At 41.8% G+C, this 24,469-nt stretch overlaps 1 protein-coding gene across 5 annotated transcripts in view; it reads left to right on the forward strand.

Annotated features, from left to right (window-relative positions):
- AFF1 (ALF transcription elongation factor 1) overlaps positions 1–24,469 on the forward strand; it is a 120,345-nt gene that overhangs the window by 54,060 nt on the left and 41,816 nt on the right. The window lies entirely within an intron of this gene.

The following is a 24,469-nucleotide window of genomic DNA, read 5'->3' on the forward strand; positions in this document are numbered from 1 at the left end:
TGTTCTTAGCAGACGGCAGCCTGGGCAGCAAGCTTGAGCTGCTTTGAAGCTTTTGCTTCATTCCAGTCACTACGCTTGTCCTTTCCCTGCCAAGGACCGAGAGGGATGTTGCGAAAGACATGGGAAGGGAAGCTGCAGTTGTTGCAGTGAAGAGGTGGCGGCTGGGCTGAAGACCAAAACGTGTTGCACGTAAACCTTTGGTTATTTCTGCTCATCTGAGAACAGCTTCTTCCTATTATGTGTTATTTTCTTGAGAGTAAAACACTAGCTTCTTCATTTGCTCCCCCATTTAAAAAGGAATAATGTTTTGGGGATTCAGTTTCAGTCTTTGGTCAGAATCTGCAGTTTCAATCTGCAGTTAGATTTCTGTCTTCAGGTGCTCTTTTGTCTTTCAATTCTGCTACTTTTGCCATTTTTGGGGATTGCTCTTTTCCAGGTTGCGACATGTCAATTGGCTGCAGCAAGGTTGAGTGCAGGGTATTGGAGATTAGCAGATGCATTTCAGAACATAATGCTATTGCTCTTGTACTACTTGAGTGGCCCTCTTGCCAGAGGGAAGAAAACTTCTGAAAATACGGATGTTTTTTGTATAGTACTCCCTGCATCTTGAGTCAGTTAGAGATCATACGCGGTGTGTGGTAGAGACTGGCATGGCTGAACTGGGTTAGATTAGTCTGTTCTAGCTTTCACGTGAGAGAAAAAGGAAGGGTCAGAGTGGTTGGGAAGGCTTTTCTGAGGATTTCAGAAAGCATCTCTCACCTATGTTTAGGCCCTGTTGTGAAGTCCAGTGGCTTCACAAGTAGCGGGTTGTTTAGGAAACTGTAAGGAAACTTTAGGGGAGGGAGTTGGCTGGAATTAGAATTGTGTCTTAACCAGGCAGTTAAGAAGTGATTCTTTCCTTTATAATTATTTTGATACAGCAAAATACTGTCCTTGTTGTACTCCATTTGTTTTTGCTGACACGAAGACCGCCTATCTGATTTGTCATGTGTGATGGAGGCAGAAGCCTTGGATTTCTCAGACATCTGCCATAGGTTAAAGCAGCTTGAAGCTCACACTGGTAAAGCAGTGGGAGGGGCCGAGCAGTGTTGTTGTACAGGTGTTGTTCAGCAAATACACGCTCTTTTTTGCGTGCCCTTCAAAGCCTGTTGTTTCAGCCTTGCTAAGGGACCAGCACACTGATTCTGCCTGTCTTGTGGCTCAGCCTTGTGTGAGCTCAAAGGTAGCTGGTTCGCAGGTATGTTTAGCTTATCCTTCAGCACTGAGAATATCACTGTGCGCCATAGGATGTAGGATCCCCCAATGCTGACCTAAGGCAGCTGGGTGAGGAGAGCTACAGATGTAGTTTTCAAATTGGATTTTGGCTTTGTAGTAAAAAGGCAGAGTGTGGGTGCAGTCTGCTTTTCATGGAAAAGGGTGTTGATCAGCTGCAAATGGTGTAGGCAATTTCTTGTGGAAAATGAGAGGAAACTGGCAAAATGACATTGTTGGAGAAGCTGTGAAAATACTTTCATGCTGAGAGATTTTATTTGCTTCAAAGTAGGTTTGGCATTGCACATCATACCTCAGAATAGGAAATGCACTGTTGTCAGCGTTTAATTGTTTGCTTGACTGGATATTTTACTCCTGGGGGAGAAGTAAAGCAGTTCAGGGCCTTACGTTCTGCATTACCCGTTCTTCATTATCTGTTGCCAAAAAGGTAAAGGGTGTTTCTGGGTTTAAAAAACTATGCAAAAAAAATTTTATTTTTTTTTCAGAGGGCATGCTTAATTTTCAGAAGAGAAACTTCCATGTTCTCTCCAAAGTCTCCTGGTCCCACTTCTATTTTCAGCTTATCTCTTTTAGCATCCCCTGAATGTAATCTCACATGTCTCTGCTTTAATAAGATTTTAGATAGGGCAGCATTAGCTATGATGCCATATGCTGAATGAAACTTCTTTCTCATTTTCCATTGAGCACATGACTCTGACTCCAAATGCCTGTAAAAATCCTACAGCTGCCGGAACACGAGCAGCATCTCCTGTGCTGGTGCAGACGTGCTGTTAGATTTGTGGCAGAGTAAGAACGTAATAAAAAGGGAATTGAAGATAATGAAAGAAATGATTTTGCACAAACAAACCCCTGGTTTTAATAGTATGCTTAGTCTATTTCAAAGCTCAGACATGAAACCTTTTGTGAATGATCCTCATCTGAGACAGGTATCTTGAGGCTGTGACCTCTGACTGTTTTCTGTGCATAGGCGTTTTTGATAATGGCTCTGTAGGCTCTAGTGAAAAATCAGTTGTTTCATTTTCTGCTTGTTTCAGGCTTGTCACTATCATTTGCTTCTGTTTGGTTTAAATGATTAACATATATTTGATGATACAGCCTTTCAGTGCTAAAGCCTGGAGAGCAAAAAGGAACAAAGTGAGACTGCACACCTGGGTATATTCCCTGTGTGCTGGATGCACAGTACAAGAGAGGTGACTGGGAATAGGTTTGGGATGGTTTTGTTTTAGGAAACATCCAGTGAGGTATGTTGCATGCAGGTGGAAGATTCTCCCAAAGAAAGTATCTTGGGAAGGCTAATCAAGTGGTCCTTCAGCTGAAAGGTTGGCCCTCCCTTTTGTTCCTGGTGAAACAGGAGATGTGGGGAGGATCCTGTCCTCCCATAACCCTGACAGTGAATAGGTCTAGACTAGCAGAAACTCTGCTGTTCTTCCCTCTTCCTCCCAGGGACTGGGAGCATGGTTTTACAAATTTTATTTAAACTGTTCGGCCCCGGTTATACTGAACAGCCACATACCAAATATGGGTTTTCCCGTGGTCTCCCTTGACATCATTTAGGAAAGCCATTTCTTCTACCACATGTTGTTTGGCTAATTGAATTTCTAAGGCATGTGTCACCTGCAGATGTGAATTCATTATTGACAGCTTCTGTTCGTGGCAACACTGACAAGTTAAGCCTTCCAGTCTGAATAGACAAGCAGATTCACTGTAGAGTGAATTAATCCACAGTGGATAACTGTGCAGTGACTCTCTTTGCATTCACATGAAGAAACTGAATGGCTCTTTCTTCTCTTCCCCAAATAAAAACCTTTGCTCTCAAATGTCATCCCCATCTCTTTAAGGCATTTTTCCAAATTTATTGTGAGAAGGGTTAAATATATAGCACACATGAAGCTTAGATACATCCCTTCTCTTAATGTGCCAGGTTTTACCTCTTCCCCCAGCACCTAAACAAAGATGCTTTTAGAGCCATTCTCTTTTTTTTTTTTTTTTTTGATGTCTTTAGGAGAGCTGTAGCACCAACAGAGATGCTTGTATTACCTCCATTGACAAAGCCTGTGATGTCTTAAAGGGGATTGGCTTGACGGCAGAGCCAAGAAGCTTTGAGGCTGGTTTGAGAGAGAGTGTTTATAAATCCTCAAGCATTATTAAGGGCATAGTGTCTGGAGGAAAGTATAGCACTTGATACTCACTGAAGATGGGACTTTGTTTTCCTGGCAGTTTCCTAAACGTTAGGCAGTAGCTCCTTTTATCTCATGTAATGAGAAAACCTCATTGGACTCTTCTCTTTCACCTACAAACAGGGAAGTAACCAACTTAAAAAAAAAAACCAACAAAAAAACCCCCAGAATAATAACATCAGCAAACAATGAAGGAGCCCAGACATGTTAAGTCTTTTTGGTAACACTGTATTACCCTTGAAACATAGGGTACACACAAAGATCTCTGTGTTCAAAGTGGTATTGCTGTCATCAGCTCTGTTCACCTCAGTAAACGTTTAGGAATGGTCACCAGTTCAAACATGATTGTCGCATAGTATATAGTAACAACTAAATACCTAGAAAGAAGTTTGGATGACAAAAATTAAAAGTCCATTCGAGGTAAATAGTTTTTCACTGACTTCTCTCCATGACGACTGAGCTTCTCTACTAGCAGGAGTGGTCAGACAGGTGTGAACCCTGTGAACTAGAAAGAAATATATTGCTTTAATCCTGTGTCCTTTAGAAATTAAGATTTTTAAAAACGTATATGGCATTGTCATTTGGTCTTACCTAATGAATACAGACTATTTAGAGTTAAGCTACAATTGTTGTCATTCTACCAACCTTATATTTATTTATTTATCATTTACTGAATGGAAGGGAAATTGGGTTTTTTCCCCCCCCCCCTCTCCTCCTTGTATTCATTTTATTTTTTTTTCTTTTCTACCCTATGTTGCACCCAGGGAGGTAACAAGGTGTTTCTTCTATTTCTCCTCTGCTGCTGTCTTTATAGTCAGAAGTGCCTTATGTGATCAGAGAAGGGTTTCCTTGCTTCACCACAAGCGTTGTGTAAATTTGTCTTTTTGTTGGTGTACGACTGCTAAAGAAGCAGATGAAACACAAATGACAATTGTTGCTACTAGACTTTTAATGTTTGCTTATGATCTCCAGAACGAAGAATGCTCTGGAAGAGCTGGAGGGTGAGGGCATGTGGGGCAAGGAGCAGGTGGTTGGTTCTGAAGCCAAAAGGACATCCTGTATTGTTACTTCAGTTTAATGAGACACTGATGTTCAAAGTTCATGCGTCAGGCTGCAGAAGTCATAAATTAGAAGTAGCCGTGTTTATCCTCCTCTTTGATGCTTGGAGAAGGTACGCTCAGGTCCAGTGTTCAACTGCCACTGCCAGGCTTTTCAAGTTTGAGATCTTTGCTTGTTCACTTGGCTCCAAGGTCTGGGCTTGGCTTTTACACAAAATACCAAATAAAGAAAAAAGAAGCATGCACAGTGCTGCATTTGGCCATCAGGCCACCAGATACGGGTAGTGTTTGTTCTTAGTGCTTTGTAAGCCCAACTAGGGAGTATCAGTGTGAAGAAAGGAACAGGGATCCTGCATCTGCCTGGAGTATATGGCGAGGAGGGGAACAAGGGGTTGAGAAGAAACAGTGTTTCTGAGAGAGCAGTTGAGTCCTTGACAGCTTCTTCCATCAGGTATGGATGAACTTAGGTGTTTGAACACCAAACCCGACTTCTCTCCATAGAGTGTCTCTGGGCACCATTGCAGAACATTTATCCAAATTTGGTTACTAAATACATCATCACTTTGCAAAGCAATGGAAAACTGAGAAAGAGTAGTTGGATGGGGATTTGTGAATCCTGCTGAGAACAAGAGCAGGATAGATAAGGTCAGGCAAGAATTTCCATAAACTGCATTGCATCTTTCCAGATGACTCAGAAGTCAGCATCTCGTCCAGACTGCTGTGAGATACTCAGGCTTAAATTAGCTGCCATAGCATATTAATTGCTGGGAAGTTTTTTGGTTGATGTTTTTTAGGTGGTAGTTCCTCCTAGGAAGGGCTTGTGGTCAGCCATCCTTACTGGAATCCGTTGTGATTCCAGCATGGTATGTGGACTATTGCCCTTCTCACTGGCAACTGTAAAGAGTGCTGTGTTTAAAAAGCAGGGACAAAAGGAAAAAAAAAAAAAAACAACAAAAGAAAACCTGTGGTCCTCTGCAGCTTGCAAAGTCAAGAGTCAGCAAGCTGAATTTGAGAACTTCAGAGCACTTGTATTGTTAGTTACCATTGCGGTGCATGTTAAAAATAAGTACTTGTTAAATGTTGTGTATGTAAACAGCTACTTTTTTTTCTGTAATAACCCATTTTGTGTCAATGAGTAAAATGAATTGTGGGTGTGAGTAATTTTCCAAACCTTTGTCTGTACAATGGGGACTAACACACACAAGTTTTACAAAGGTAGGTGAATAAACGTGTAGAAACGTTCAGATGTAGTAATGCTGAGAAGATATCAAAATGAAATTGATAAACTCGTCTTCAAAGCATGGTGTTAGTAGTGGGCTCTGGTAAGTCAAGCAAGAAACAATATTGAAAGTGAGGGGAAAACCAGCAAGCGCTGTAAGCTACTCTGTAAAGCTCCATTTGATAACACAGCAAATGGCAAAACATCTGTATGACACAAATCCTGAAATTTCTGCAGATTGCTTGACATTGTCAGGTTAATATTCTTGAAATGCAGGGCAGCAGGAAGAAGTGGCTGGCTTGTGAGCGAATATGGAAAATGTCAGTGAGACGATTTTGCTGGATCCCTTGGGTTTCCTAACTTTTTCAAGCCATGATTGTCTAGTGCCAGCTGTGTGAGTTTGTACACACTAGAGAGAGCGAGGGGAAGGTAGCGTGTGCCACTGGGACTGCAGTTACATTAGGGTAGCTGTGGTTTGAGGGACAACATGGAGTTTGTGGGCTTTGGTGCTGGCCGTGAGTCCCAGGGAAGGAAGGAAGCAAGCATCATTTGAAAGCAGCTGAAAACAGATTGCTTAAGAGTCTGCTCTATCTTGCAGGAGTTTCACATGAGGATGCTTTCCTTGTGCTATAATTGCTAAACTAAACCAAATCAAACTTGCAGTGCTTGTCCGCAAGCTCTGCTTTTAAGTTTGAAGTTAGTGATCTCTATTTTAGTCCTTTAGAAAAGCTTGTGCACCTGAAGACCTGACTTGCTTTTTCTGCTGAAGTGCTTTGTCTGGAAACCTGGAATCATGTGTCTTCAGAAATATCATTGCTTCGGTTTACTGATTGTAACAGTTAACAGAGAACTCAAATGAGGAGTAAAACCATAATGCTCCAAGTTTGCGTGCTGGGTATTTTCCTTCCTCTGCAAGATTTTTTTTTTTTTTTTTTTTTTTTTGACTCTTCCACAGGAGTCCCATCTTCTACCTTGAAGGCTTAACCATTGCTGTCATTACTTAAACCTGTGTTGCCCCCCGCAGTGATGGTGGTACAGTCCTTTGCCAGAGCTGCTTAGCAGAAGTTAAATTTTGACAGAAGGACCCAGCTTGGAGACCAGCATGAATGACCTGATCCTGAGTAGTATTCTGAATTTGTAGCCAAGCATCAAACTGCACCTTGCAGGTCGTTGCATTATAGCCAGCGTTATTTACTTCTGCACAGCAAGGAGTCTAATTTTAGTTGGGCGAGTGACAAATGTTACTGCTTCTCTAGAACTGGCTTAGAAGAATTGGAAACTATTATTTCTAACTTTTTTTTAACTAAAGTTTTCTGCACAAATGTTTCAAATGCAGAGGCAGCCTGTGCCTTTGCAAACAAAGCTCAGCTGCTTCGATAGCAACTTAAGGAAAGCAAAATTCAATGAAGGGAGCAGACCAAAAAAATCTTCTTTTTTTTTTTTTTTAAAAAAAAAAGTGGTTTGGGAATGCAAACAGTGTTCTGTGACTGTCAGGTGGGCACTGCAGTTGCATCAATGTTACTGGTTTGCAAAGCAGCTTTTTTGGGATAGTAAGCTGGCAAGGGAAGGAATGAACTACCAGCTGCTGGGGTAGCATGTCAGGGAGGGCTTGGTTGGTTGGTTTTAACTATTTTGTGAAGCTGAAGCGGTTGTTTTCAAACCTTGTGTGGATAGTAATAGTTTGTAGTAATTGCCTGACATTCCTGCTAAAAATCTGTGTGGAAACAATAAAACTTAATGTCAACCTTGTCTTTAGTTATTGTTCATATGGATCTCCAGTGGTGACTACTGATATGCAAAACTGTTATCCAAACAGAGTAACGTGTACTCATGTAGTGGCAACTCAAAGAGGGAATTGTTGTGGGGAAGAAGCAGCAAGTGAAAATAGAACTTGGGTTCCTTGCTTGTGCGTGCACATCATTGAAAGGAGGTTGTGATTATCTGTAGAAACATTACGAGAGGCATTTCATACTGCTAATTGTTACTGGCCAATATTATGACTAATAAACAAGAAGAGTGATCTGGAACGCCTGAGAAGAAGGCTAAGAGCAGATGACAGCCAAACCTTCCAACAAGGCAACTTCAAAGCAAGCATTGAAGGCAGGGAGAGGTGACAGGCGACACGCATCTTAATAAGCTCAGAACAAAACACAGCCACTGACAGCTTATCACTACCGGTTTCAAAAGCAAAGCCAGACATTTATCTCGGAGGAGGAGGTGACTGTGGTGGCCTCAACTGTTTCTCTGCCTGATCTCCAGACTGCATCGCCCTGCAGTTGTAAGGTCTTTCATTGTAAAGAGGTATAAAAAGGGTTTGGGTTTGTTTGTTTCTTAGTTTTAGATGTAATTCTGGAAAAAAAACAAAAAACACCAAACGCAAACCCATGGTCTTTTAAAAATATGTGTTGCACAGCACCGACAGACAATGTTCTTTTAGCCTGAGGCAACAAGCTTGTTAAAATGAAAGGCAGAGGAGTAGCTTTATTTCTGACCTGATATGTGTTTAAATGAGATGTGTAAGGTTTGTTTAAAAATGATTTATTCAATAATTCCTTTGGAGTTTGAAGTAGAAAATTTTTGTGTCCTGGACACAGCTCAGTTAATCCATCAGTCCTCTGCAACCCAGACTGCGTTGGTTGGGGCATGTTTTGGAAACCTTTACGGAAAACTGCATGCTTCAATGGAGCCTCGAAGCTGCAGTATCTTGCCCTCCATTAAACTAAAATGAAACAGGCAAATAAAGGATATACATCTCGCTGGAGACCGCAAATCACAGTTGCTTCACCTCTTTCCCTCCTCTCCTCCTGCATTTATGTTGCACTGGGTTTTCTCAGTGTTTTGTCTCCTACTCCCGTTCCTGCTGTACCAAGCCAGGGGAGAGTGGGAAGGGTGCAGTGTGCAAAATGAGGGGGATACGAGCATGGTGGCAGCTCCTGGAGTTATTTTTCCATAGATTAAAGTATATGTCAGCTTTTCAGAATACTCATCAGCCTTCCCAATATAAGCATCTCTTAGCAACCAGGATGGATTTTGTCATTTGGATTTATGTTGTGGCATGAAATGCCTAGATCTGGGATGACACTCACTCTTAAACATGAGTCATTTGCTTAGACGAAACTGAACTTTGATTCTACCCCTCTCGTCTTACTGGGTATAGAGTTGGCACCTTGGAAGACATTAGGGCTGTTCACCTGCATCTTTGTGAGAGGCTGGATTTTACGTGTTTCTAGGAGGATTAGAGGTTTTAATTACTTTTTTTAAATCACTTGACAAACCATTTGTGTTTGTAGGAGGGCTACAAAAATGATCCGAGGGCTGGAGCACCTCTCCTATGAGGACAGGCTGAGAGAGTTGGGCTTGTTCAGCCTGGAGAAGAGAAGGCTGCGGGGAGACCTGATTGCAGCCTTTCAGTACTTAAAGGGAGCCTATAGGAAAGATGGGGACAATCTTTTTAATAGAGACAGCAGTGACAGGACGAGGGGTAATGGTTTTAAACTAAAACAGGGTAGGTTTAGGCTGGATATAAGGAAGAAATTCTTTACAATGAGGGTTGTGAAACACTGGAACGGGTTGCCCAGAGAGGTAGTGGAGGCCCCATCCCTGGAAACATTCAAGAACATGTTGGACAGGACTCTGAGCAACCTGCTCTAGTTAGCGGTGTCGCTGCTCGCTGCAGGGGGGTTGGACTAAATGACCTCTAGGGGTCCCTTCCAACCCAAAACTTTCTATGATTCTATGATTTATAGTTTCTTCATGTGTATATATAGTGATACTTTAATACTCAGATCTGTTGTGATAGCGCTTAGTCTCATTTGACTGCATTTTAGTTTTCTGACTCTGTTTTGTATAAGAAGAATTTAAAAAAAAAAAACCACAAAAAAACAAACATAAAACCCCTCAGCTTCACTATAAGGGCTTATACGGAGCTACATCATTCCCAGTAAACATCTGCAATTAAATTGCATGTAAATATCCAAAGCTGTGGGGTCCAAGGCCTTTCTTGTAACCCATAGGTGTTGTGGTAAGTGTGAGCTGAAATTAATTGCAGCCAGAGAAAGGTTAACTACAGGGTTCTGCTGCTTGTTATAATACCAAGTGCCGAAAGATTTATCCTTTTACTTCGAGTCTTCTCCATGGCCCTTTTTGACTCTCAGAAGTGAAAGCAGTTGGTACTTTTTATGCTCTTACATTAATTTAATTTTGTTTTCACCTCGTTTGCTGTGGCAGCTGTATTGCAGGTACATGGAGATGCACTGACCCTCATCACTGCTCCTTGGGGTGGTTTCATAGACACAGGCAGTTGACAGAGTGCTACAGGTTATGAGGTCAGGATTGCATACAGTTTTTGCATTTTTAAATACATAAACAGATTCTGGCTTCTCTTGTTTTCTGTCACTTGGTGTGCCTGCAGTATCTAAGGAGAAATTGAAGTCAGTCCCAATGGACAGGGGACAATTATATGACAGTGTTGTGTTTTGGTCTGTGGTTTTTTTTTTTTCTTCTTTCTAAACTAAGTCATAGCATGCAGGTGTAATTATGTAAACAGAAAAAGCTACTTGTATTTGGTGAGTCCCACTGGATGTGAAAGACTCTTGTGCCTTTCCTTTGGAAGAAGCCACATGTTTTATCCACGCTGGAAATAAACCAGCAATAAAATCCCAAAGCAGCTTTAATAGCTCACGCGAAATGTCCTCCACCAACTTGTTTGTAGATTTTTGAAACTCCCTGCACCGTTTCTTGCACAAGTGGAAAGTGCCAAAGGGACAGATGTTGTCAATTTGAACCGTACAGGGGGAAGGCAAATATTGCTAAGCAACCGTGTGCTTGAGAGAGCGTTTTTCGGAGAGGAGCCAAGGGAGTTATGCCTGGGAGCACTCGCTGCTTCTCATGGCTCAGTGCGAGGGAAGAGATTAAAAGTTCTTTCCTGTCAGGGCTGACACCGCCAGCACAAAAGACACCACAATCTATTGACACTGATTAGGGCTGACAAGGGAATGTATGAAAACAGGATATCTCCCCTGCCATGTAGGAAGGCAGTAAGACATGTTCACAGAGGTAAGTGCAGCACCCAGACGTGGCTCGGCACTAAGCCGCCTCTGCAAGGGCGATGCCAGGTGTTGGCTTCAGCGTGAGGAGGTGAAACCCAGGCAGGCAGCTGAGCCCCGTGAAGTCTGGGGGGACCTTGCCTGGGTCCAGCTTTCGTGTCTGGCTGGGAGCAAGTCGCTGAAGGATGGGCTGGCGGGGAGAGGGGGCTGTTTTCAGTGAAGCCTGTAATTGCAGGCTGCCTCATGTAGATTGAGTTAAGTTCTCTAGTTATTGAAGGATGAAAGAGCTTATAAACCAGGCAAGTCTTAAAACGTATTTCTGTAGCTGTGCTCCTCCCTGGCCAAGCAACGCTTTGTAGCTAAATGCCAGGCTGGGGATCGTTCTTCTGGTGGTCCTGAATGCCACTGGAGATGTTTCCTCAGAGAGTAAATTTGTGTGTTTCAAGCCTCTGAATTATTTTGTCAATATACCTCTGGTGTCTTGTTAAAGAGATGTATTTTCAGGAGTAAAACACAGATTCATCTTTCTACATTGGGCACCAGATAATACTCTCCTAATGCTATTTTGACAACCTTCTGGTCTTTGATCTGATTCTTTTTATTGTTTGAGTGAGGGGAAATGGTTAGCACAGACTTTGTGTTTTGTTTCTTACTTCACTAGATTTTTACTGGGTATCAGCGAACCACAGTGGAAGTGGCATTTTGCAGCTTAAGGATGCTCCATAGACATCGTCTGCATCGGCACAGTAATGTGTGTTATGACGAGTCTGGTGGTACTGCTCTTGCTTCTTGGGCTCTGTTGTGATGGCAGTGCTCTTGCCCCATGCAAGTGCTGCAGCAAGAAGTTGCTACATTGAAGTATTGGTCAGCTCTCTGGTTTTTAATGAGAATGAGGGGAGAAAAGTTTTCCTACTGAGAGTAATTTCAGAGGGCAGCTAATACAGTCCTGTATCGCAGAAGTCATTCCCAATGTTACCTGGCAGGACATGAGATTGCCAGAGCTCACCGAAGAAGGCAGTGTGTAACCACTGTTGCCTTAGGGGCAGCAATATTGGCTAGAACATGGGTTAGCAGGGATGGGCTCAGAGTAGGGGTCCAGCGCTTTGCCAACAGCCCTGTGCGTGGGGACCTGACCTCTGCAGTCTCCAGCACTGGCTGCTTCTGAAGCTGGTGGCTGGTGCTAAACCAGTGATAGACTGATCCTGAATTTCAACATCTCTGGCTGATGTGCTGTACTGTTTCCAAAGCTTGACTCTACCAACCTGTTAATTTTTGAAATGACATTCAGAAAGAAATTATATTCTTGCCCTGGCATACAACTCCGTGTAGTATTTTTTCTGTCAGTTATGCCTCTCATTTGTTTCCTTGTGTGCTTATTCTGTACGTCAAAGTTTCAGGTCTCATTTTTGATGTTCAGTGATGTCTAGTGATGTCGCTGTCTGAATTATCTTTACTATCCCCCTCCTTCCCAAGCTTTAGCTGCCAGTTTTCGTCATCATAATGATGAGCATTTATTACTTTGACAATAAATTAGTGCTTAATTGTTTTAAGCAGCAGAATAATTTAATTCCCAGTTGGAAAAGGTGATATTCCTACCATTTTGATCTCCTGCTTTTCAACATGCTAATTTCTCAAAAGTGCATTAGCAGTGTTACATTTTCTTACCAAATAGTTCAGTTGATCAAACAGTTCAGGAATGTCATTAGATATTGAAGTGCTCTTTTTGCATGCAGTGAGGTGTAGCAAATAGTGTGAGACATGATCTTGGCAGTCCATCCTGCTCTGAGCAAAAGGTCTGGGTGCATTTCCCTGAGACCCTCTGCTGTCAGCCCAGCTGCATTTTCATATACCCAACCGCACAGAAAATAAACTGCGGCTGCCCGTGAAGATGACTTAGTGTTTGTTTGACCCGACAAGGGCTTGATGCTGGAAAGTGTCCTCTGCCCCCTCCCATCCACGCAGCTGCCTTTGTCTAATAAAAGGTATTACTGCTTACTATTAGTTCTGCTTCTCTGGGATACTAAATTTAATCACTTTGGCCTTTCTGCCTATTCTTAAGATGGAGCTTTTATTGAATCCAAGGAGAAAGGAACAAGTGTGATGTTTGCATTGGCTGCTAAGGAAATAGAGCTCAATAGTACTAGACTTGTGGACTAATTTTTAACCCATTAGTCACCTTTGATATTAGTAAAAAAAAAAAAAAGACACTTTACCTAAACTTTCTAGAACTTCAGTTTGGGTGACTTATCCAGATGTGCACTTCCCTTTCAAGGTAAATAGTAACTTGCTATTCAATACATTGCTGTGTGTGCCACAGTCAGAAATACTATCTCGGCTGGCTTATTGAGTTTCATTGTCAAAAGACAAATGTGTCCACTGAAAAACAACAACTTAAAGTTTTCAGATCTCTCTTCCTCTTTCACTGCTTGAATTTAGAAAGAATAGCAACAACACGGCAATACTTATTTTTTCCTTTTCTTGGGAGATGTTGAAAAAATTAAGTCTCTGTATTTTCAGAATTTTGAGAGAACTTACTCATCTTGGATCAGAGCCGAAGTTCAAATACTTGTTTTAATGCACTATTGAATTCAATGAACAAATCACCCCCAAAGGGAGAAATTCCGAAAGTTTAGAGGTCAGACCCACAGAAATGTAGAACATTTTGAGTGAGCACTTCCCCATGATTTTTAAAGCTAACCACTTTCACTGCTTAAACTGCATTTACAAGTATTTTTCTGTGTCTCTAGAATGAACACACTGGCAGGGTGACTACACAATTTAAAGGTCTGTTGTAAAATAAACAATGTGTGGAACGATTCCTCATTAATGCTGTGGTATATATTCTTTTAAAGCTTGTAGCATTTTTTTAACATGGCATAAGAACACTATTTTTTTACAATATGCCTTGTGCAAGTTACATTTTGAATAGCAGTGGCTTATGAAGAATGCTGTAGGTTTTCTAAGATGGAGGGTGAATTCATGTAACAGGAGACAAAGTCATGTCAGATCTGGATCCTGCCAACCTACTCCTCCTTATACAAGGATTATTTTGGTTTCTTTCTTCAGCCTGTCAGCTCTGCGCTGTTCAGACTGAGTTGTAATTCAGGTTTAGTTGAATGCCATCTGTTCGCTAAAGGTGAAAGGTGTCCTCTTTTCAGCCTGGATGTTTTCACTTGAAGCAAGCATTGTACCGAAGGTGCTCTTGGCTGTGATGTTGCTTGTCTGTTTGCAGTTTTGCTTTGTTAATCCTTGGCTGGATGTGCTGAAAGAATGCCATCTGCGCTTTACTAATGCAGAAGACAGGCTGACTTCCCTTGCTTCCTTGGTTTGCTGTTCTGCAGATCAGAGTCAGCTCCCTTCCTTCCCCTCTCTGTTAATTCAGTGTTCAAGTTGCTGCAGTAATACTATGCATGTTTCCTTAATGCAAGCAAGAAGAGCAGCAGTGTGGCATTTACTTTTCTGTGTGCTGTAGTAGCAGTAACCCCTTGGGTACGTCCTACCCTTTCCTTGGACATTTCCTCAGAATCCTGTAGCCCACAGCCTTCTGTGGTGTGCATGCAGGGAAACGCTTGTTGTCCAGCTCGCAGGAGGTTGGTTGGGGATTGTGTGTGAAACTACCCCTATGTCTACAGACTTTGCCTGAGAGGGTGTGAAGAACAAGCTGCAGTACACAGAGGTGTTGAGCCCAATTCATCGTATGAATACAACTTATCAACCTGCCTGCTCACACCCCTGAAGTATTTCAAATGGTTTGGGTATTTTGCCACTGGTTTATGGGAACTTTTCATACAAATATAGCCATCATATGAGCAATTATGTATGAAGGAAAGTATAGGCAGTGTAACAGTAATACAGAAAATCTGCAAATGAGCATAGTGGACAAGAGCCGCAAGTAGGTCTTCTTCAGTTTGCTGTCCCCAGAAGTGCTGCAGGGAAAGATGCAGAAAGCTTTTCCTTAGGCAGAGGTTGGCTGGTGTCTTGGTAATTCTTGTAACCATCTTCCCTGGTTGGATTTTAATTATAAGCCATTCTGGCAGTATTTTAAAGAAGAAAAACCTCCTGCTTCTTCCCTCCAGCTTAAAAAAGACAAGGAAAGAAACAGTGAACTGACCCTCTCCTGTCCTCTCAGCTTTGCTTTGTTCTCTGACAGCTGTGTGAGCTTGGGGGGCTGATGGCCTGTAGCCTCCTTACTACACCTGACTTAGAGGGATCAATTCTCAAATGCCAGCCAGGTATGTAGGCTCAGCACCTCCTGCTTCACTTATCTGGAGATAAAAATTGCATGTGACAGCTCTGCAGTGCGTAAGGCTGACTGTAAAGAATTTCTGGGACTTGGGAAGCACCATCTGCAGTCCTCAATGCAGAGTTTAGGGGATCATAAAAATGCCTTTTAAGTTAGCTTATGTTTTGAATCATAGCAGAGGCGAGTATCTTCTATATACAGATTTAAAATATTAATTGTAGACCAGTTGTTCTAGGCACAGCACAAGCAAAGCAAGTCCTAGAAGGCTGTGTCCAGCCCTGGCCTCTGTACACACATGGCAAACAAGCTGAGTGTGCCGCGGGCTTTACACTGAGTGTGCAAAGCTGTTTGCTGAGGAGAGGATGGAAGTGTCTTTGTGTGTGTTTGGTTGAGTAATAATCATCTCCTAGGAGCAGGCCTTGTCAGCCTTGGACACTGCTTTTGCAGCTGAAAGTTTAAGTTAAGCTACTTCAACAGGTAGTTTTGTATATTGGAAAGGGTGACCAGGTAACTGGTGGACAGGACTTGCAGTGGCTTCCAGTCTTCTATGGCAAGATAGGGGAGGTTTCTCAGAGACTTGTGCAATGCTTATCTTGGGGAGCATAGCTTTTGTCTGTGTATACGTGACTTAACAAAAAGGCACTTTGCTGTCCCAACAGCAAAACATAAAATCTAGAAATGTTCTGTTTGCATTTAGGTCAGCTGTAAAACGGTGAAAGTTGCCCTTACAAGCAAAAGGATATCCTGCAATTTTTTTCCCACAGGATAAGTTCCTTTGGTTTGGAAGCATTTAAGGTATTTCTTAAATTTCTGTTAAGGTTTAAAAATAGCACCTAGGCACTTTGTCAGTTAAGAACTTTGCTTTCTTAAGGCGAGAAATTAAACTCCTCTCAACATGCGTTTTCTTCTTTTTTTTTCCTTTGGGAATACTATTCTTGGACCCACTAACAAGCATCCCTTTATTTCCCTCGCACTTGTCTTCTCTGCTGATGCACCGGTGCTGGTGGCTGATGCCTTCCAGCTCCTCTCCAAGTTGTGTGGTCTGTCCCAGGCAGCAGCACAGAGCTGTGCTGGGTGCTGGCCTGGGACTGGTGATGCTGCTTCAGGCTGCAGCCTGCCTCTTCGATTCTTTTGTTTTCCAAAGTTTTATTTACAGTGGTGGCAATGCAGAGAGGTGGCATGGGGTACTGCTCTTCAAAACAGACAGAGAAATAAAAGGTCTGGGTTCAGAAAAGCAAGTAGTCCTGTGAAGTATTGAAACAGTGCGAGAGCATGCATATCCAAGCCTGGTTTACAGAGTCATTAAGGGAAAGTGCACCAAGTGTCACCACTGCCATCATAAATCTAACTCAGCTCCTTTTCCAAGGGGAAAGTGGTGTTTGGAAAGGGAAAAAACTTCTGAGAGACGGCAGCAGTTAATTATCAGAGGTGATCCCCAGAACCCCAGGAATCCTCTGTCCACTAAAAACCCCAATTTCCTTGATGGTCTTAACAAATGTGGCTACTGTTTTCTTACCTTTTCGTTGAACTCGAAGATCAGGATTCACTGTCAATTTCTCAAACTCACAGTAGGGGATTTGGAAATGAAGTGTAGTAGCCGTAATAAAATAATGCCTACTACGTTACTGTTTTCACAGAAGGGAAACCATACTAGTGCCAAAGTTATGGTTGATGGCAGAAGTCAGCCTGCTCAAAGACTGTAGTTCCTGTGTGTTTTGAAATTGCTTCCAGTATGAATACGCAGGGTTTTGCAACACTGGCACTGAGCATCCATAAGATATACAACAGTAGTCAGGAATGGAATGGGAAAGAGTGGAAGTCTGAGAAGCATGTGTAGGTTTTCAAATGTTGCTAGATTTTTTTGATTAAAGCATTTGATTTGAGAAGTGCATCCTTTGTACTCACTCGTATTGTTAACAAGTATCTTAATGCACAGATTTTTTTTTTTTCTTTCTTCCAAAAAAACTATCGATAGAGTTCACAACGCTTATGCTCTGGTCAGATCTAAGTGAATGGAATTTACTTGCAAAATGCTATTTGCTTTTAAGAGCCTGATTCCTGCTGACCTCCAGCAAAACATGGACCCTGAAATGGCTGAATCACTTTAGGAAGTAAAGCTAGAGCTTCTGAGAAACGTGAAACCTTTGAAATATATACCACCATCATTTGAATTTCCTAACTTGTGCTGCATATTTATTTAATTATGGCACTTGGTGGTTTTCAAATAGCTTTACTATAGTTGATATATCACTTATGCGCATATATATGTATTGGCCTTGATACAACATTCGTACTAATGATCATGTATTAAATTTTGCAGATAATGTTGATGCACCATAATGCATGATTTCATGCTATTTTTGTTTTATAAAAATGTAAAAACTATTATCTTTTGACTGGGTCTGAGCTGTTTTCCCCTGCAGCCCCCATAATAATATCAAAGCTGTGATTTCTCCTGCCCTGCTCCTTTCCTGTGACTATTATATGTCAGCAAAAATTCATATGTAAATTTAGTTATGTCAGCAGAGTACAGTTTTATTTATTAATCTGATGGATATTATCAACAAAAATCTCCTGTGATGTGAGTTCTGTTTATTTCTGCTGCTTGTACAGCTTTATTTGTATCAGCTGCAGTGACCAACTTTTTTCTGGAGTAGGCTAGGAGTATTTTGATTTACTCAGAATACTGTAAAAAGTATATCTAATAGCGTAAATTGCGATGAAGTGGTATTGGAAATGAGAAAATACGTGAAATCATGGCTTGCTGCTGTTACTCAAATGCTTTTCATACCTTCAACACTTACGTGGATAGACACCCTGTGTTTGTTCTGAAGGGAACAAGAGGACACAGACTGAGCCTGTTATGGACACAAAACTTATAGATTCACGTTAAACAGTATTAAAAAATATTTACTGGAGAGACTTTAAGGGGACAGTAGGTAAGAAAGTTTTTCAGGATCAAGGGGTCAAAATCAGGTTATTGAGAGGTACTATACAGATGGTAGTTACAATAGGGAGGTGTTTTTGTGCAAAGGTTCTTTATGTAGCAGTTTACTAGTGAAATAATCAGCCTTGGCTGGAATTCTTGTCTACATGGCTATATGCAGGTGATGCTGTACTTCATTTTCATGAAGTTTTAGTTTCTTTGGGTTTCACTTATATTAGATGAAGGCTAAGAAAGTATGCACCAATTGCTTTCAGCAACTCAAGATTTTTAAAGAATCCTTTATTAAAACATATCAACAGTCCATTCCCCCAGAACACAAAACCCTTTGCTCCTTCAGACAAAGCAAAACAAAACAGCGATTTTTTGTTTCTTGTGCTGTTTGAACACAAGAAGGAGGCCCATGCATTTATTTTTAGATTGAGTAAAATAATCCATCTCAGAGTTAGAAAAGCGTGTAAAATCTTTAAAGAATGTTTTATTTCCTCCAGGCGCCCACGCAAGATCACGACAGTACAACCATTGTTTACTGAGCATTTTGATGTAAAATGCTTAAATTGCCGGGATCACTCAGTGTCAGCTGAAGAAAGAAAGAGTAGAAGTTCATGGAAATAGTTTGATTTGTTTTCAAACCTGTGATGAGGGCAGTGGCAGGCCGGAGCTGCTGTCTTCTCTTGTGAGCTGGGCTGCTGGATTACCATTTGGGCAGAAGTGGGAGAGTGCCTCTTGGCATGACATTGTTTGGGTGGAATAACTTCGCCGTTGCCTTGGAAAGGAGTGGACTCAGATGGGTTAAGTGCGCTCGTGAAACTGTCCACAGGGGACTTGGCTACATGCAAGCTGCTGGTTGAACGCTGGTACCCACAGAGGACTTGAAATAGCACCTAGAGAAATTATTTCAGAAGGGTCCTTTGGACTTTGAGACTGGTGGATTGGATTTTTAGTCTACAGTGAAGTCTTAATGTGTCAAAAACAAGCAAGCAGCATGAACACAAATGTGAAAACAAATGCATTTATAATGTAATTTTGAAGATTTTATCTCACTGGATGAGGCAGAGCCCTTCTGTACATTTCTGTGGTGCCTCAGCATTGTTTTAGTTTGCATAAAGCAATAAGTGTAAGATGTTTTGGTTTTCATTAAATAGAAAAATTAAACTTAGTGCTGGAAGCAATGACAAGCAGATCTACTTTAGATTTGCTTTGATTTGCTGCAATTACTCCAGTCTTGCTCCATTATGTTCAAGAACTAAGTTGGTGAGAGGGGAGACATAGGGTATGTTACTTGTTTCTGCTCATCCTTTATCACTAAACGTGCCCTGCTGACTATCTGAAGCTAGAACAAAGCTCAAACAAGTGCATCCCCAAGCACGTATTTTTTACAGCTGCTGTGGCGTGAGGTGCCTTGCTACTACTGCACCAGAACCAAGTTTCTTTTCTTTCCACAAAGATAGTCTGATAACAAAATTTTTTTATAAAATTGCTTTCTGTTTCAGTTTTCTTTGTGTTTCATTTCCTCTTTTTATCGCTGTCTCTTCTACTTTCTTGTGTCTTTTTTGTTGTGGTTGTGTTTTTGTTGAAATAAGAAGAGCTTTCTTCTTCTGTGCTAAAAATGATGCATCGTGCAATAATTTTTAACATCCTGTGAAAATTAACCCTAGTCTTAGACAACCTGCTGGGAAAATTGCCTTCCCTTCTCATAGGTTTGTCATTCTCTGACAGCAGCGTCTTGGATTTCCTAGAACAGCTCAAGCTGCTGTTACAGGGACTCTGCTGCCAAAAAGTATCTGTACATTATTTTACAGGAGTAATGAAACCTCAAGCAATATTCCACATAACAAAATGGCCTTTAAAATCTGTAGCTATCATTTCTGAAGCCAGTCATTAAGGACATATTTAGCTAGGTATAATTTGAGATTTTAAGTCATATCAACAGAAGTTTCACGACTAGATGATAAATGTCTCTTTTTAATGTAGGTTTCTGAAATAAATGTTTTTGACCTTAATACAAAAATAGCGCCAAGGAAAACCTAAATGTATGAAAATGTGCTCACACTGAAGTCTGAGAAGGGATGGTCTCATGATTAAAATACAGCTGATTTCAAAGTCTTTGCATGCTCTCTTACCTGATTTGTTGTTGACTTAGTCCAAAGCTCACAGGCAACAGTGCAAAGACTTACACATTTCAGTAAGTTTTAGCTCAAATTCTGTTTTTTTCCTCTTTAAAATACTAATACTTTTTTTGTATGAACTTTAAAAAAGAAACGAACAAAAAAACCAACCCCTGCAGTTCCTGAACCTGAAAGAAATCAGAAGCTTGTACTAACTGCCTGCCTGCACCTCCCTCTTACTTGATGCAATTTTGTTTCTTTTGTTTGCTCTTCATCAGTGTCGCTGTTTCCCCTGTGTAGTCAGTTCTCCTGTGGGTTGCAGGGGTCTTTTGTACTCCAGCAGCTGCGATAGCGATGTTTTCCCCTCATATAATCTTGCAAAAACATACACGTTTACAAATGCAGGTGACACATCTGAATCATTTTGACTTTTATATATGCGTGTTTTGGGTTAACTACATGTCCTTTGAATCGGCGGCTGCTGCTGCTGCTGCTGAATCCCCGCAGTGTTGCAGGTGGTGCAGGAATGCAGTAGAGAAACTCCTCTTCTGTCCCCTCGCGCTGGCTGTGCCTTCCCCGCAGACCATGTTGCCACCTGCTTGGCCGAGCTGCTTGCTGTGCAGCTGGGATGTCGAAGCTGCGGTTAGCGAAGCCCTGCAGGGCGCCCGGGGCTTGTTCTGTACTGTCTCTGCAGCCTCCAGTGCTGTGAAGAGGAGCCAGCTGGCTTAAAAATCTCTGCTCCTTGTGTGTGGGCTCTTTGCTGATCTTGATCCTCCACCACTGACGCTGGTGCAAGGTTTGCTTTTGACTTCAGGTCGTTCTCAGAAGCAAAGGAGCCCGCCTGCGGGCAGGGAAAGCTAGTATGGTAGCAGACGACAACTGTTTGGTTTCTCCCTCGATAGGTGAAACCTAAGTGGTTGGTGGTGCCAGATCTGAACAGTTTGCGTTATATTAGAAGGAGTGGATGCTGAGAAAACCTGTGGGTTGGAAACGAAAATGTGGCTTTATGCCCCAAAGAACTGTCAAGGTTTATAAGTTTCACCGGCGGTCCCGCACATCAAAACCAAGCCATCACTTTATTTTGTTTCCAATATGTTAAGCCACAAGCAATTAAAAAAAACACCCTAATCCGTAGTTCAGAGTAGAGGCAAAAACAGTGCCGTGGACTAGGTTAGTGCATGCGAGAAAATGGAGTGTCATGACACAATCTTACTTATGTTCTTTCCAGGGAAAATGAAATTTGCTGGTAGCAAAACATACATTGGTTGCATGGGAGATTTTCTTTGTGTCTTTCTGACAATCTAGAATACTTAGTTCATAAAGTTTTAAAATCATTATTTTCAAGTTATACAAGTATCAGGTGCCATAGAAGAGACACTTCAGATTTGTAAATGCAAAGAACTGTAACACTTTTTCCACTGCAGTTCTTGAGAGTTTTAGCACTGCAGGAGCAGGGTTAAGCTGTGAACTGTGTGCTTCTGGAGATAATTTTGACTGTAGCTGGTTGGCTCTGGATCCAAAGGGTTTACCAAACATCAGAAGCTGTGTAAAATGAAGACCTTTGTTCCCTCCAGGTGCGCTGAGCATTTGTGGTAATGCACTCCCCCCTCAGCTGCACCACTTCTGGTATTCATCTGGTGCTGTGGCCGGGTGATGGAATGAGTTGAATCAACAGGAAGGAAATGGTTATCTGGTGGGTTAAGTCCTGGACTGTCTCAGAGCAGGATCAGGCCAGAGCCAGGGGAGGGTGCACGTGGCCAGGAACCATGCAACCACTTGTCTTGGCAGCCACTGTGCCATCAGACCTCACCCTGGAGCCTTAGAGCTGTTTCTGCTTCAAAATTATTTTTGCTTCATCTTCCGTTCTCCTCCCTGGCTCCCACTCGAGGCAGAAAGCTGAAAAGCAGAGTCCTGCTTGCGATGATTCTGCTGGTGGCTGACTTGACTGCCTGCCCAAAAGACTTGCGGGACTGAGGTTTTTTTTTTGCCTCAAAGCTACTGTTTTAGGTGTGATTACTTTATAGCACTTCCTTTTGTGTCTTCTATCTTAGCTTCATCACTGCTAAAACAAATATTGTTTGCTGTAAGGTTCATACTTAATACTGGCTGAGATCATACAAAGTGAATCAAAATGTAAAGCTCACAGGCGTGATAAGGTTGTTTGCATTGCTATCTAATTAGTCTTGGTTTGCATTTCTCTTCCCTCTCACTTTTTTTTTCCTAGCGTATCTTAACAATTTTTATTCATGGTAAGAAAATTTTGTCAAATTGAGTGGATACTGTGTGAAGGATTGTTAGGGAACCTCTGTATCTGCAAAATAAACCTTCAAGTGGTTGAGTTAGAAAAACTTTTTGTTTTCCTCCTTAAGAAAGGGATCCCCATGCATCAGACGCTTTGGAGAATCAGTAAGTGTGTGAAAGAGATCTGTTGAACAAGGGTGCTGTGCCTGCAGCAAAATATAAACATCTTTTAAAAATATGCTTAACAACCACCCATGCTGTTAGTTTGCTCGCAGGATGGTGCCTGTCTGACTAGAAATTATTTTAATCACAAACGTATTCACACAATCTTCATATTTGTTCTGATAAATGCTGTCCTGAATAGATTACTAGGAACTGTTGCTTCAGCTTTCCCTGAAAGCAGCTTTGTCACCTCATCCTCTAAAAAGAGGTGGATGGAGTAAGCCGGGTTTCAGATGATTGGACCTGTCTTTGTATCATACATGTATTTTAATCTGTTTTGTGATATGGAACATTTAAATATCCTTGGCAGAGAATCTGCTTGGTGTCTGGTATTCCTCAAGATCCTGAGCAAAAACCTTTATGAATGCATGTGTTTAAGTGTTTGTTTTGATCAACAACGTAATTCGAGCTTCAAATTTTGGCAGCCTTTTTCAATACACAACATTATTGCGTCCAGAATCAAGGTTAGTAGAGGTTTGGGTAAAATACATTTTTTCTGTTTTGTTGGCAGGGTCATTTGCAAACGTGCTCTGTGTGTGTGTGTGCATCTCATGTCTGTCTGTAGTATGGAGAGGGCGGATTTTTAACTACACAGAAATGCAGGTGGAAACTTGCTTTGAGGAGTAAGTTAGCATGCTATCACTAGTGTGACTTGTGTGCGAGTAGGAGAGTCCATCTAATATGCAAGATCTCCTCCTACTCTGAGCTGGTGAAGAATGTATGGGTGAAGTGAGGACGGGATGGTAGGTTTTGGTCTGATTTTGTCCTGCCTGTTGTTTTCAAACTAACCCTTTACACATATGCAGTTTTGTGATCTTCATTGCATTCAAGTGGCAAAAGTCTGTGCAGTTGACAGGAAAAAAAGAAAATTTAAACCTAAATATTGATATTAAAATATAGTATTAAATGGGAAGCAGCTGTAAATGTGAACTTTTTTTTTGACATGAACAGGTGACCTTGTCTGCTGGTCGTTACAGTGACAAAGCTCTCATGAGGAAACAAAGAAAGCTGACAACACAGTGAAGGGCATGGAACTCGTAACTGGTTTTTCTGATCCTTGGTGCACTGCATACTTGGGTTTTCTGTGTGCTGGTAATTGTCTGAAATCAGGCAAAGAGCAATAGCTGACATACTTGAGCTAGACACACGCATTGCAAATCGATTTTGATTAGGAGGAGATACCAGGCAGCAATATGAAATGCATGTATGCTGTAGCTGTTCTTCACCTATGCCACCTGGGTATCTACAGGCACCAGTTTCACCTGAGATGAAGGAGACTGAGAAGCATGGGGCTTGTTTGTGCACACAGTGTCAGAGGGGCAGCTGTAAATGGACTGTGACAGCAGAGGCATGCAAACAAGCAGAAATAAGCAGTTGGGTGGAAATTACAGAGATGAGAAGGAACAGAAAGGTCTGCAACACCTTAATGCCTGCCTGAAAGGCAGCCCATATCCGTTCCAGTTAATATCTGCTTCCAGACCTCCTGTCCTCCTCTTTGTGCACTCTGTACACTGTTACTGCCGCTGGCCTTGCTTGAGCCCACACATCTCAGCCGTGCCACTCAGTGACTTCTGAAATAATGCATGGCCAGCTCTCTCTTAGAGATTTTTCTGACAGCCTGCTTGAAGCCACAGCCTCCTGACAAGGCAAGCTGTTTAAAAAGCCAGGGAGGAAACTTCAGCCTGCCACTTCCACGTGTGAGAGCCATACGGTCCCTTCAGCTCCATTTGGCACGTGGCAGAGTGGGATAAAAATGCGTGCTGTAATTTTTGATGGAATACCTTTTAAAAAAAGAAGCAACCTTAGAAGCTCTTCAACCCCGTCTTCATAGCCAGAAAAAAGGCACTGCTTATTCCTTGTAGTATCTATGGCAAAACCTTGTTTTTAAAAAGATGCCCAGTTTTTTGGTTTCAACGCTCTCCTGCGTTGTGAGGAGAAGG

The sequence above is a fragment of the Opisthocomus hoazin genome, chromosome 5, assembly GCF_030867145.1.
Source record: "Opisthocomus hoazin isolate bOpiHoa1 chromosome 5, bOpiHoa1.hap1, whole genome shotgun sequence".
Taxonomy (NCBI): Eukaryota; Metazoa; Chordata; class Aves; order Opisthocomiformes; family Opisthocomidae; genus Opisthocomus; species Opisthocomus hoazin.